Below are 14,527 nucleotides of genomic sequence, written 5' to 3'. Positions count from 1 at the left end.
ACAATCTACAACTAATGTGGCCAACACAAAACTTTTATCGTGGTTTTGTAGTGCTGACTCAATATTTCTCTCCGGCTATAATCCGAGAGTTTAAAAACCACTTACGTAGTTTGAAATTTTCTTTAAAACATGTAGCTTGGAAAACAGCGGAGGAACGAACCGGAGACTAAAGCAGTAGATATAAAAGCGCTCTCCCAAAGCGTATTTATGATTTACAGACGACATAAAGAGAAAGACAAACATCCTCACATCGTTAGGTAGTACGAGAGTTGAGAAGTATTTCTCCGAAGAGGATATTTCGAGGACAAATGGAAGAATCATTAAGCTGCGTCCACTCTGTTAGCCTCGCTCAGATCCTAACTGGATCACAGACGACTTGGCAGTTCTCGTGATGCTGCATGTGCCAGATACCTATGTACTTACTCTGCAGCTTCCGTTCCAGAACATGATCACGGTGGGATTTATTCGAATTCGGACGAAATCCTAATTTGAATATTCTGGTACCTTCTTGATTTTTGATGCAGGGACTGGTGCTGTTTTTAAAACTAATAAAGCATAGATGTATTTTCAGACAATCGTGATGATATATATTACGGAAAATATGATTTTATATTTGAAAATTCTTTTTTCTACGTTTGGTTTAAAACTTCAACTGAATTCGTTGTATTTTAAGGATGGGTTATTATTCAAAAAAAATTTTCAAGTTCTGTTATTTTTTCAGTTCTGTCATGCAACTATTATACTATCATATAATAACAAAATTTGAATAGGTTTTTTACAGAACCCGAAAATGAATGTTGAAATTAAATGAAGTGTTCAAATTACTTTTCCAAGTTTTTTTTTCACTCAATTTTTTTTTCTTAAATTACATTTAATTCTTTTATAAAGTCATTTTAAAAATTATTTAGAAAATAAAATCGTAAATTTTTGTGTTTGATTCTTAAATCATCCATAGCTTTGATAATGGTTGTCATCGTTACGACGATACCAAAACTTTACCCGTGTTTCATTATGTTGTTACATATTTCTTGTATTTTACTTTTATATCTCTTCCAATATGTAAAAACTTTAAATTAAAAAAATATTCTTAAAATAATTATTAGATTTTTATGTCTTGAAAAGGTAACAAGGAAGTTTTTTCATACTAAAGAAAAAATTACAACATAATGATAACCTTATTAAATTTAACCCATTAATAAGAGTCATTTTCAAAAGTACGTTTACCTCTCTATTTCCCCCTCGTACCCCCAAACTATCTATTTTTTAAAAGTACGTTCCGGGTAAACCTCTCTATTTCCCCCGTGTACCCGCAAGCTATACGCTTTTCAAAAATACGTTTTCGGTAAACCTCTCTACTTCCTCCGCATACCCCTAAACTATCTATTTTTCAAAAGTACGTTCCCGGTAAACCTCTCTATTTCCCTCGCGTACCCACAAGCTATCCGGTTTCCAAAAGTATATAGACATAATTTCAACAAAGGTCAAACGCCAGATAACAACGCAACAATTAATGAAAAGACACTTTCTAAGCTCTTCTCCAACAAATATTGTCATTCAGTGACATCCACGAAAGCTCAAGAGAAATCAGGGCCACCCAAAAAATTACGCAAATTACGAAAGATTCAATTCAGAGGATACCATGTGTATCGAACGTCATCAGCATCATCAATATAAAATGTACATCAATTATAAAAAAACACAACAAAATGTCATCATATTTACCACTGTCGAAAACTATGTAAAACCTTCCATAAAACTAATGTTGATAAACCTGCCTTACATATAGGTAACTCATGTTTAAAAACCTGCCCTGCCGTTTAACGGTAAATTTTATCGCTCGGACCTAAAAGGCAGTTGTCTCGCTTCAACTCAAGCAACCATCTTACTCTGGCTAGGCAGCCGCTGATTGGCTAAGCACAAAACCTGCTTGAACGGCCCACGTGTATCCAAGAAATTTGTAAAAAAATACAAATTTGCAAGCCCTTCCTGTAATAATAGGAAACAATGTTAACTAAATAATTATATACAAAGATACTTATATGTTAATTAAATAAGCTCGAATAGAAATAAAATATGTTACACGTAAGATAATTATGTAATCAGCGAAACTCTGAAAATGTTACAGAGATTTGACCACTTATCTTGTAGAATATGTCTTATTATAACTAAATAAACAATATTGCGACGATGTGGTTTTGGCAGGGCGACAGAGGCAGATAAGGTCTAATATTATAAAATATTCCTATATTTCTGAGATAAACAGATTTAATCCTACAAACGTGGCGAGCTTCATAGCAAGAAAAAAGCAAGCTCGTTACGGGAATTTCATAATACAATCAAGGGTCGGAGGCGCGGTCCTATAGAATCTTATAAAGGCGCCGCAAAAACCGGTCCCTCCCCATTCCGCCATAAGCCCTGGACCGAGCAACACCTACCGCTGTCCGCTCTGCCTGACCCGCTTCGCTACCTGAGACCAACACGCTGCGTTTGATTTCAACCCGGTTCCCCCCCCCGCTCCACTTCCGCTGTCTACTGCAACTGCCTGCTGCTGAGCTCGCTGCTCACCGACAAGCCAACGACGCCCCGACGTCGCGGCGCCTCTGCCTCGGGCTTCACTGAGCCTTCCCAACAGCCAGCCTCGGAGAGGGGATCTGCCACTGCCTACTGAACCAGCCAGCGCCCCGCAGAGCCGTTACCGACTGAGCCTGGAAGGATACAAGAAGTTGCACCCGCAATAAAAACCAACCGCTTTTATAAAAGCGTTCTTTTCAATATGCAAATTACAAATGTCGAATATATCGTCTTTCTCAAGACGCATTCATTTATGCAAACATACAAGAGTCGATATTCCCTGGATCGAGGGGACTGAACGTTGCCGACTGAGCCAGCCCGCCTGCCAGCCCGCCTGCCAGCCCGCCTGCCAGCCCGCCTGCCAGCCAGTCCCGGAGAGCCTTCCCTCCAGCGTGCGGTCCTGCTCACTGGCCCCGATGTCACAGAGCCGTTACTGACTGAGCCTGGAGGGATACAAGAAGTTGCACCCGCAATAAAAACCAACCGCTTTTATAAAAGCGTTCTTTTCAAAAGCAAATTACAAATTTCGAATATATCGTCTTTCTCAAGACGCATTCATTGAGGCAAACATATTACAATAGTCGATATTCCCTGCATTTTTATGATATTTTAAATAACTCTGTAATGGTTCAAATGAAATACCTCAAGTGCTTTATTTGAATCGTTACACAGGACAAAGGTAAATGTGTGCCGGTGCTTATATATTATAGTTTTTTTTCTTGTGCAGGAGAACACGTCCCGTACAAAGTGGTCCATTCGAGCCGGAACCACACATCACGCCTTCAGTCCTACCCCGGTGGAGATGTCATCACCTTGCAGTGGCTGAGAGACCCGGAAGTCATCTAAGATGCCGGTTTCCCGCCCTGAAAGCAGACACACGCCGGCTCCCGACCGCCTTCCCGCCAGCGTGCGGTTCTGCTCGCTGGAACACCAGCCGATGTCAGAGCAGTCCAGGGGCACCCCCCTCCCACCGAGCCCTGAGCCCTCTCGGCTCGGGCTCCCTCATGCCCTGAGCCCTCTTGGCTCGGGCTCCACCGACAGGCCAACGACGCCCCAACGTCGCGGCGCCTCTTCACCGGGCTTGCCGGAGACCAAGGCCCCGTTGTCGCAGCGCCTCTTCCCCGGGCCCACGTGCTTTCCTGTGCTCGCTGCTCCCGATGTCGCAGCACCTCGGCCCCGGGCCCCACATGGCTCGGGTTTATTTGAGCTTGCTGTCGCTTACCGAGGTATATAGAGCAGAGGCCTGCGCAACCAGTGACATCCCGGCGGCGGTGATTACACACAGTCACCGCTCCAGTGAGCAAACAACGCCCACACGGCTTGCCACTGCCTGTCAAACTCTACATTGGACAGCCAGCCAGTATACCAACTCAGCCAATGTATAACGCGCACGAGGCCTGCGCAACCAGTGACGCCGCCGGTGACAACCAGTACATCGCCGGTGACAACCAGTGACATTGCCGGTGACATCCCGGATGCAGTGTCTTACATACTCAGAGCGGCACGATGAGCCACTGCCTGTCAAACTCTACAGTGGACAGCCCAACAGCCAGCCAGTATACAAACTCAGCCAATGTATAACGCGCACGAGGCCTGCGCAACCAGTGACGCCGCCGGTGACAACCAGTACATCGCCGGTGACAACCAGTGACATTGCCGGTGACATCCCGGATGCAGTGTCTTACATACTCAGAGCGGCACGATGAGCCACTGCCTGTCAAACTCTACATCGGACAGCCAACTAGTATACATAAACAGCCGAGATATAATGCGCACGAGTCCTGTGTAGCCGGTGACAACCATCCATCGCCGGTGACAACCAGTACATCACCAGTGACATTGCCGGTGACATCCCGGATGCGGTGCCTTACATACTAAAATTCTACAGTAGACAGCCCGACAGCCAACCAGTATACCTAAATAGCCGAGCTACAATGCGAACGAGTCCTGTGCGCCGGTGACAAACAGTACATCGCCGGTGACAACCAGTACATCGCCAGTGCCAACCAGTGACATTGCCGGTGACATCCCGGATGCGGTGTCGTACCTACTCAAATTCTACAGTGGACAGCCCGACAGCCAACCAGTATATCTAACCAGCCGCGGTACAATGCGCATGGGTCCTGCGCAACCGGTGACACCGCCGGTGATAATCAGTAACATTGCCGGTGACATTGCCCGGGTGAGCAACCAAACAACGCTCACACTGCATGCACTAGCCCGCAGAGCCGTGAGAGGTGTCAGCCTGCCCGCCAGACAGCCAGAATATCTACTCAGCCGGGGTATAACATGCACCCCGAGCGCGCTGGCGGCCAGAAACCTATGCAACCAGTGACACCGCCTACAGACGGAGTACCCTACTACCTTATACGATGTGCCAGCCGTACAGTGAACCGCACCCCCAGGACTCCGATAAGATGACGACAATACAATTCGAGTACACTGGGGATCATTACGTGCGCTTTGCCGGGGGATGAATGCTAACTGGCACGCAAAACAGATGGCAGACCTATAAAAATAAACATCTCGCCGCCAAGCTGCCGAGTTCGCAGTACCGCAGCCCGCCTTGTTGGATAGGCCCCCTACTACACTGGGCCACCATCACCAGCCAGAGCCCCCTGATGCGCGTATGATGGCTACGTCTACCCACGAGCTTGAAGCGACCGGCCCGACCTCGAATGCCGGCCCCCCGGATACGTAACATCTCGAGAGCCGACACCATCCGGAGCGCAGCCCGATTCGACTGCGGCCAGCCAGTCACCTACGTATTTGCTGCGACCGTCCCGGCCTCGAATGCCGGTCCCGGATATGCAGCAAACCGCAACTATATAATGGTCACTCACAAGTTTGCGGCGACCGTCCCGGCCTCGAATCGTTGCGGATATGCTACAAACTGTGACTAAATGTTGGCCATCCTGTCAATCACGTGTTTGCTGCGACCGTCCCGGCCTCGAATGCCGGTCCCGGATATGCAGTGAACCGTGACTACATGATGGCTAGCCTGTCACCCACAAGTTTGTAGTGACCGTACCGGCTTCGAATGCCGGCTCTGGATATGCCGCAAAGTAATCCCGTGACTACATGATGTCCGGCTTGTCATCAAAATTGCAGCAACAAGCTAGCCGGATTCAACTCTGGCCCCTTCACAGTTCCAGCGCGCACCTAAGCGCACATCCGGCCTGAAATGCCCCCCTCCCCCGGATACGCAACAACTCAAAACCCACAACCGATACCCCGACGCAAAAGCACACGGGCGTCACCCTGCAGCCGCTCCCCGGAACCGAGAACCAACAAGCAAGACCCGAGAGTAAACACCACGGCCAGATGGGAGGAGTGACCACGCACTCAATCACTGGATACGGATGCAGCGACCACCACCGAGGACTGACTCGTTCGAAAAAAATAGCTGGGTGCAGCCACTACTGCACGGGAAGGAGTGTATCGAACGTCATCAGCATCATCAATATAAAATGTACATCAATTATAAAAAAACACAACAAAATGTCATCATATTTACCACTGTCGAAAACTATGTAAAACCTTCCATAAAACTAATGTTGATAAACCTGCCTTACATATAGGTAACTCATGTTTAAAAACCTGCCCTGCCGTTTAACGGTAAATTTTATCGCTCGGACCTAAAAGGCAGTTGTCTCGCTTCAACTCAAGCAACCATCTTACTCTGGCTAGGCAGCCGCTGATTGGCTAAGCACAAAACCTGCTTGAACGGCCCACGTGTATCCAAGAAATTTGTAAAAAAATACAAATTTGCAAGCCCTTCCTGTAATAATAGGAAACAATGTTAACTAAATAATTATATACAAAGATACTTATATGTTAATTAAATAAGCTCGAATAGAAATAAAATATGTTACACGTAAGATAATTATGTAATCAGCGAAACTCTGAAAATGTTACAGAGATTTGACCACTTATCTTGTAGAATATGTCTTATTATAACTAAATAAACAATATTGCGACGATGTGGTTTTGGCAGGGCGACAGAGGCAGATAAGGTCTAATATTATAAAATATTCCTATATTTCTGAGATAAACAGATTTAATCCTACAAACGTGGCGAGCTTCATAGCAAGAAAAAAGCAAGCTCGTTACGGGAATTTCATAATACAATCAAGGGTCGGAGGCGCGGTCCTATAGAATCTTATAAAGGCGCCGCAAAAACCGGTCCCTCCCCATTCCGCCATAAGCCCTGGACCGAGCAACACCTACCGCTGTCCGCTCTGCCTGACCCGCTTCGCTACCTGAGACCAACACGCTGCGTTTGATTTCAACCCGGTTCCCCCCCCCCGCTCCACTTCCGCTGTCTACTGCAACTGCCTGCTGCTGAGCTCGCTGCTCACCGACAAGCCAACGACGCCCCGACGTCGCGGCGCCTCTGCCTCGGGCTTCACTGAGCCTTCCCAACAGCCAGCCTCGGAGAGGGGATCTGCCACTGCCTACTGAACCAGCCAGCGCCCCGCAGAGCCGTTACCGACTGAGCCTGGAAGGATACAAGAAGTTGCACCCGCAATAAAAACCAACCGCTTTTATAAAAGCGTTCTTTTCAATATGCAAATTACAAATGTCGAATATATCGTCTTTCTCAAGACGCATTCATTTATGCAAACATACAAGAGTCGATATTCCCTGGATCGAGGGGACTGAACGTTGCCGACTGAGCCAGCCCGCCTGCCAGCCCGCCTGCCAGCCCGCCTGCCAGCCCGCCTGCCAGCCAGTCCCGGAGAGCCTTCCCTCCAGCGTGCGGTCCTGCTCACTGGCCCCGATGTCACAGAGCCGTTACTGACTGAGCCTGGAGGGATACAAGAAGTTGCACCCGCAATAAAAACCAACCGCTTTTATAAAAGCGTTCTTTTCAAAAGCAAATTACAAATTTCGAATATATCGTCTTTCTCAAGACGCATTCATTGAGGCAAACATATTACAATAGTCGATATTCCCTGCATTTTTATGATATTTTAAATAACTCTGTAATGGTTCAAATGAAATACCTCAAGTGCTTTATTTGAATCGTTACACAGGACAAAGGTAAATGTGTGCCGGTGCTTATATATTATAGTTTTTTTTCTTGTGCAGGAGAACACGTCCCGTACACCATGTATCAGCACAAAACAAACTGAGAAGAAAATAGAGAATTTGTAGAACCCATAATACTGCGTAGTGCCGTAGGCAGAGGATAATGAAAATAACTGAAAATATTTACCTGTTATGATATCGAGTGTTTCCCAACAATCTAATTTTATCCTTTGTCTTATCCGGGCACAAAATTAGTGGGTACATTCCACACTATTATTATTGCGCTTTTGTTGGGATATCTAAGGATTAGTTAGTAAAAAATGTTCTAGTTGCTAATGTACGATCTAGGTACATCGCTATCGCGCCAGTGCAAAACAGGATCGGTGCCTATATTATGTTAAGTAGGTAGGTACTCACTCAAAGCTCTCAGGAATTGTATTTTATCAGCTCTGCAACCAGAACGAGGTATATACATAGTATATATATTTTTTATGATAAACTTATGTTTATAAGACAAGGTTTTATGCAAATCACAAAGGAAAACAAATTATTATAAGCAATAATTAGTCGCCTGAAATCACATGTATTTTTCAGGTGATAAAAAAAATAAATTCAAAAAATCTTGCCGTTAACAGATAATCAACGGTTACAGTATCTTCATTATACATACAGGGTGTTAAGGGACATACTTTAATTTTAACGAGTTATTCGTAAATGATTCCTGACGTTATTTGGAGTAAAAAATGTCGATAAAATTATGGTCTCCGGTGACTTTTTTTCTACAAAGACATATGAAATCCGTAGGAATTGGACAGCTAAAGTCGATATAAGGGATTAGGCGGTTACTTGGCTGAGTGACCAGTGCCAACATGTGAAAGATTTAAAAAAAATTGTTTTGGAAAAAAGAAAAAATGTGATTTGAAAAAAAAACATCAAAAAGGTCACCGGAGATGGAAAATTCATAAATATTTTTTACTAAAAATATTATATATATTTTACGCAACAATAGTCTAGTGCGTCCCAAAACACCCTGTATATATGTGTGTGTGTGTGTGTGTATATAAATACCTAAGTATTTTAATTCTTTCTCAAAAGCGGAATTTGAATGAAAATGTCGAATTGTATTTAAATTTAACTTTACGTCAAGAAATTCATGTAAATATTAATTAAAACCAACGCAGCCATTATTTAGAAAGCTTTAATTCTGTTCAAAATTATGTAGTCGGAATGTGCACCGTAATTGTACCCACCTTCATGTTTTAATAAGAATTAATAGTTTCGCATTATGAACAAGTTTACAGGTTAACAGCCTGGTAGGTACCTACCTGGCTGAAAACATTGAAATCAAACAACACGCCAACCTTATTAATTATAAATAAACACGTAGTACTTACCTACAAACAAACAGCGTCATTAAGTTGTGGTGGACAGCGGTGTTCGAAAATATACTCGTAAGTTACTATATTGAAAAAAAAAAAAAAAAAAATATATATATATATATATATATATATTTATATTACTTAACTTGTATGAAATCGGAATTTCTTTTTCTTACTTTGAACACTCATTAGATTAATAAATAAAAATAGTGCATTTTTGTTAAAAAATCAGCTTTATCATTATTATTATTAGTTTTGCAGGGTTGGCAGAGATTATAGCTTTATTATATTTATGATTATAGATTATAAAACACCGCTCATTTCTGTTTTCTCAGTATACATGTATAATCTACTTTTGAAATAAACCTAATATCTGGATTCACGGATTGGTTACAAGAAAGCTACAATAGCATACGTGGTACCTTTGCGCAAAATACGACATGAAAGTCATTTGAAAAACGATATATAATTAAATTTATATAATAAAATACTTAGTAATACTTCTTTTAGAGGATAATACACGATAGCAAAGAAATTGTTACCGTCTATTTCCAGATTTTTGTAAAAAAATTTAGAGGTGTCTAAAGATTAATCTATTCCCAGAACTTAAAAAGATTTCAGGGGTTCTCAAACATTGAAATTTTATTAATGGTAAAATTATTACAATGAAATTTACCATTCGAAATATTTTTTTGAAATACATATAAAATAACGAAAAACTAAAAATAAAAATATTATAGAACACGAGCCAGTGTTTCTCAAATTTTTATTATAACATAACAATTATTTTTATATTTACGTGAAAATATAAAATGAAAAATATAGATCTTACGAAACATGGGCCAGAGGTTCTAAAACTTTGCGAAAAGAGAAAAAAAATAATACGAAAATTCATTTTTCAAGCACCATAAATTTATTTATTTATTCAAAAAACAGTTTTTAACAAAAAAACATACTCTGCACATCTCATTAGGACATTACTGTATCAAGATGTGCAGCTATTCAATTACATCATTTAAAAAATACATATATGTAAACCTAATATAATAATAACATTAAATATAAACCCAAAAAAGAAAAGTTAATGACACGGTTGTATCGAGACCGGTAGACAAAAATAAACTAAATTTTTGTAACAAATGTACGAAAAAAAAAAGATGATAAGCCTCAAAAGGAACTTATGTCCCATCGGTTCCTTCTGTGTGGAGTTAATGTCAAGAAGTAAAATCAGAAGCGGTCCCTAGCCAGAGCCCGCACCCCAAGGTTTGAACCCTTGGCAGTGGCCTCTCGGACCTAGACGGAAGTCCGGCCCTGAACGGGATCTGCCACTAAACTTGTCGCATTTATTTTTTTTCAAATAACAGATTTATGGTGTGGCGCCAGTTATGAACATCTTTTTAATTTTTTGTTTTATCACCGATTTTTCTAGGGGGAAGCTTCCCCCCCCTGCCCCCTACCGTAACGGTGTGTAACCGTAATAAGGAGAAAATGAAAAAACACATACATTGAAAAATTCTTCTATCATTTTTTAAATTACACTTTCCGCTGAAAATAATAATAGAAAATTTATTAAAATATTAATTTCGGCCATGTCTGTGTTTGTGTTTGTTACTCTGGTTCAATGAACTCGGGGATCGGTTTTGAATGTAAGTGTTATTTTTAAAAATTAATTGAGCTTTGTTTGAATACCTCTGGCATAATTACGTTATAAACAACCATCAAGCAACAAACAAAGTGAAATATGAGTGAAACTTATCTTATTGGATGTGTTGGTGTGGTGAAATCCTTTGATTCCGATCGAATTCACTTGTAAACTTTAACATCACTTTTACCGCTATCATCACAATGCAAAAACAAAAGTCACAATCGCATTATAAAGCTTCCACTAAAACATGTCTTTTCACACCTTAAGACTTTCGGCTTCGACAAGTGCCATCGTCATAAACATAAATACTCCGAGTGAACAAAATCGTCACGTCAGAACGAAGTGTCGCACTATTCTCCTTCTTTATGAATATTTTGAGGAATGATATTAATTAAGTAATGTGGTAAATACATATACACAACAAATCGTTCGGGCGGATAAATGGGAACGTACTCAAATCCTTTGAAATAAGTTAATAATTACTATTGTATATATAAATACCTAGTTATTTCACTTTCATGCAGATGTGTATATAAAGACGTTGAAGAAATCATTTTCAATGACACATAAAACATTGTCCGAAATCTGAATTAGCCATTTCATAGGCACCTACATTGTAAATACTTGAAAAAAAAATGAAGATTAAAAAAACAGTTTTGATATTTTGAAAATTAAACTTAAACTCAAAGCAAATTTGAGTGAATTGAACGTGAATAATTTCACGCATGAATAACGTATACCACAGAGAACCGAAACTAGATTAACGGCTGTCTAACTGTCAAAGGGCGAAAATTGAAAATTATTGTACCTATTTAATTAGTTAATCGAATAAAAAATAGTGATATTATATAAGTCAGTGATTTTGTTGTACGTAATAGCTAATCTCAAATGTCGATATTATGATCAACTTAAATGAATCAACGCTAGGGATGGACTTTGAAAGTTTTGTTCTATTGACATCACATAAAAAGGGCCATTTATTCTTTCAATATCATTGGAACATAAAATTTTATTGATCAGACAGTCTAAGGTTTCTAAGCAGTGACAGTTTCCACATAGCAGTTTGTCGTATTAATAGGAGATCTTTTATATAGTGAAGGGCAAGAAAACCCAAAACTTTGAGAGAAAAAGTAATAATATCGTCGTATAAATCACTTGGCTTATTTCCTCATTCTCCTCCCGGTCGCCGATTCTTTCCCGAATAGAATTTCCTCACTGCATTCGGATTGGGAAGAAATGAGAACGGCTTTTTTTATTAAAAGAAATCTCTGTTCGAGGATTTAAGATTTCATACTCGCTTTTCGTTTTCCACCTTCAGTGAGAATGTTTACAAGAAATCTGTGTTCAAGGATTTAAGATTTCATACTAATTTTCCGTTTTCCACCTTCATTGAGAATGTTTACAAGATATCTGTGTTTAAGGATTTAAGATTTCATACTCGCTTTCCGTTTTCCACCTTCAGTGAGAATGTTTACAAGAAATCTGTGTTCAAGGATTTAAGATTTCATACTAATTTTCCGTTTTCCACCTTCATTGAGAATGTTTACAAGAAATGTGTGTTTAAGGATTTAAGATTTTATACTCGCTTTCCGTTTTCCACCTTCAGTGAGAATGTTTACAAGAAATCTGTGTTCAAGGATTTAAGATTTCATACTAATTTTCCGTTTTCCACCTTCATTGAGAATGTTTACAAGAAATGTGTGTTTAAGGATTTAAGATTTCATACTCGCTTTCCGTTTTCCACCTTCAATGAGAATGTTTACAAGAAATGTGTTTAAGGATTTAAGATTTCATACTCGCTTTCCGTTTTCCACCTTCAGTGAGAATGTTTACAAGAAATCTGTGTTTAAGGATTTAAGATTTCATACTCGCTTCCCGTTTTCCACCTTCAGTGAGAATGTTTACAAGAAATCTGTGTTTAAGGATTTAAGATTTCATACTCGCTTTCCGTTTTCCACCTTCAGTGAGAATGTTTACAAGAAATGTGTGTTTAAGGATTTAAGATTTCATACTCGCTTTCCGTTTTCCACCTTCAGTGAGAATGTTTACAAGAAATCTGTGTTCGAGGATTTAAGATTTCATACTTAATACTTTTGATTAGTTGGTTCTACACCTAAAACCTGTTTTGGCGGCCTCCCGTGGAATAAACTAGATCTTATCTTCCGATATCAGGTAATGATGTGACTATAATTACAGATTATTTCTCATATGCCATTAGTATCTAGTTAATATATGCTATAAGTGGTAAAGTTAGGTGCTTCAAGAGTGCGCGGTTCATAAGAATACCTATTGTCCATATTAGTGACACGCGTGATGTTAGCTGAAAGGTTTAAGAGGAAAGGTTGCACGAACTTTTTTATACGAAACATAAATTTGGATTTGAGGCCAAAATACATAACAAAACTGTAGAATTATTTTTTTAATCAGAGGGCGTATCAAATATCTAGAATCTAAAATATTTTTTCAAATTATAAAATAAAGGCAATTAAAGAAATTGATTTTTCACAATTTTAAAGGAAATTTCAGCAATTATTAGTGGTAATTATTTTTTTTAAATCTTGCTAAAAAACTATGCAAATATATGAAACATAATTTTAAATATCTGAATTTAATAATAAAAAACCATTTTGATTGCTTCAAATATAATTTTCAACCGACTGATTTACGTTGAAATTTGTCGTATATAAATTTAAAATTTTGACCCAAAAAACGGATTTTAATTTATTTTTACGTAATAGATTGTAAAAGGTTTGTTTTTAATAGTTATTATGATTAACTCACAAAAAGTGTCAAAGTTGCCTCTAAAATTGTGAAAAATTTAATTCTTTAATATTTTATATTTTTAAACACAAGTAGATAAAACAGCACATATCCGTTCTACATATTTGCTACATCATCTGATATAAAGCAAGAAATATTCTGGCATCCAGAAAATATGCATTGGGTATCCGGAATTGCCCCATCGCTTACAAAATACGTTGACCGTACTTGATTGAAATGTTATAAAGAGGAAAAGTCAGTCCCAACCAAAAGCTTTAAGAAACATAGTGATTTTTCGATTCAGCATTATATTAGCACACCTTCTGTTGTTTTTTCAATTACTAAGAAACCAAAGTCACAAACTTCTTTGAATATTTTATCATTCGAAGGAGCACTCTTTTTTTAAAAATGTTTCTGGCTTTCCCACTTCAGGGGTGTTCTAACTAAACATCACGCCGTTTCCCCGCAGGGGTAGGCAGAGAGGATGGACCGCCAAACAACTCGGTCTTGGCACACACTCCTTGCCTCATTCACATTCATACATCGTATCATTCATACTCTTCTATTGTTCTGACTCTTGACATGGCCCGACTCAAGTATCTGATTCATTTGGTCGTGCCATGTCTTCCTCGGGCGTCTCCGACTTCTGCTACCATTCACATTTGCATCTTATATTCTCCTTACACTCCTTTCTTTGCTCATTCGCTCTACATGCCCAAACCATCTAAGCCTCGCTTTGTTGATTTTACTCATTAGCTCACACTTACATCAGCCTTGCACTCTTTGCAGATCTTCACACTTCTCACCCGATCATACAAGGTTTTACACACATACGCCTCAGGGATCTCATGTCTACAGCATTCAGTCTACTTTCATCCTTTTTCTGCCAGTTCCATACCTCACTTCCGTACATCAGGGTAGGTACCAGCACTCCATTGTGGACTGCTAACTTCACTTCTTTGGACATTTTTTTGTTATCGCCAACTGCGATCAGTCCTCCATTAATACTAGTGTTAGGTACTAGTGTTCTAGGGCATCATTTAAAATATTGTAGAGAGGGAAGGTGAATTTATATATTAATTTTTTTTTAATTTCAAAATTATATGGAGTCGAATTTAGATTTAGAAGAGATGAGATG

This window comes from Hesperophylax consimilis, chromosome 2 (genome assembly GCF_061612785.1).
Source record: "Hesperophylax consimilis isolate HC1 chromosome 2, BYU_Hcon_1.0, whole genome shotgun sequence".
In the NCBI taxonomy this organism is placed as follows: Eukaryota; Metazoa; Arthropoda; class Insecta; order Trichoptera; family Limnephilidae; genus Hesperophylax; species Hesperophylax consimilis.
The sequence above is the reverse complement of the archived record's forward strand: the minus strand, read 5'-3'. Positions refer to the sequence as shown.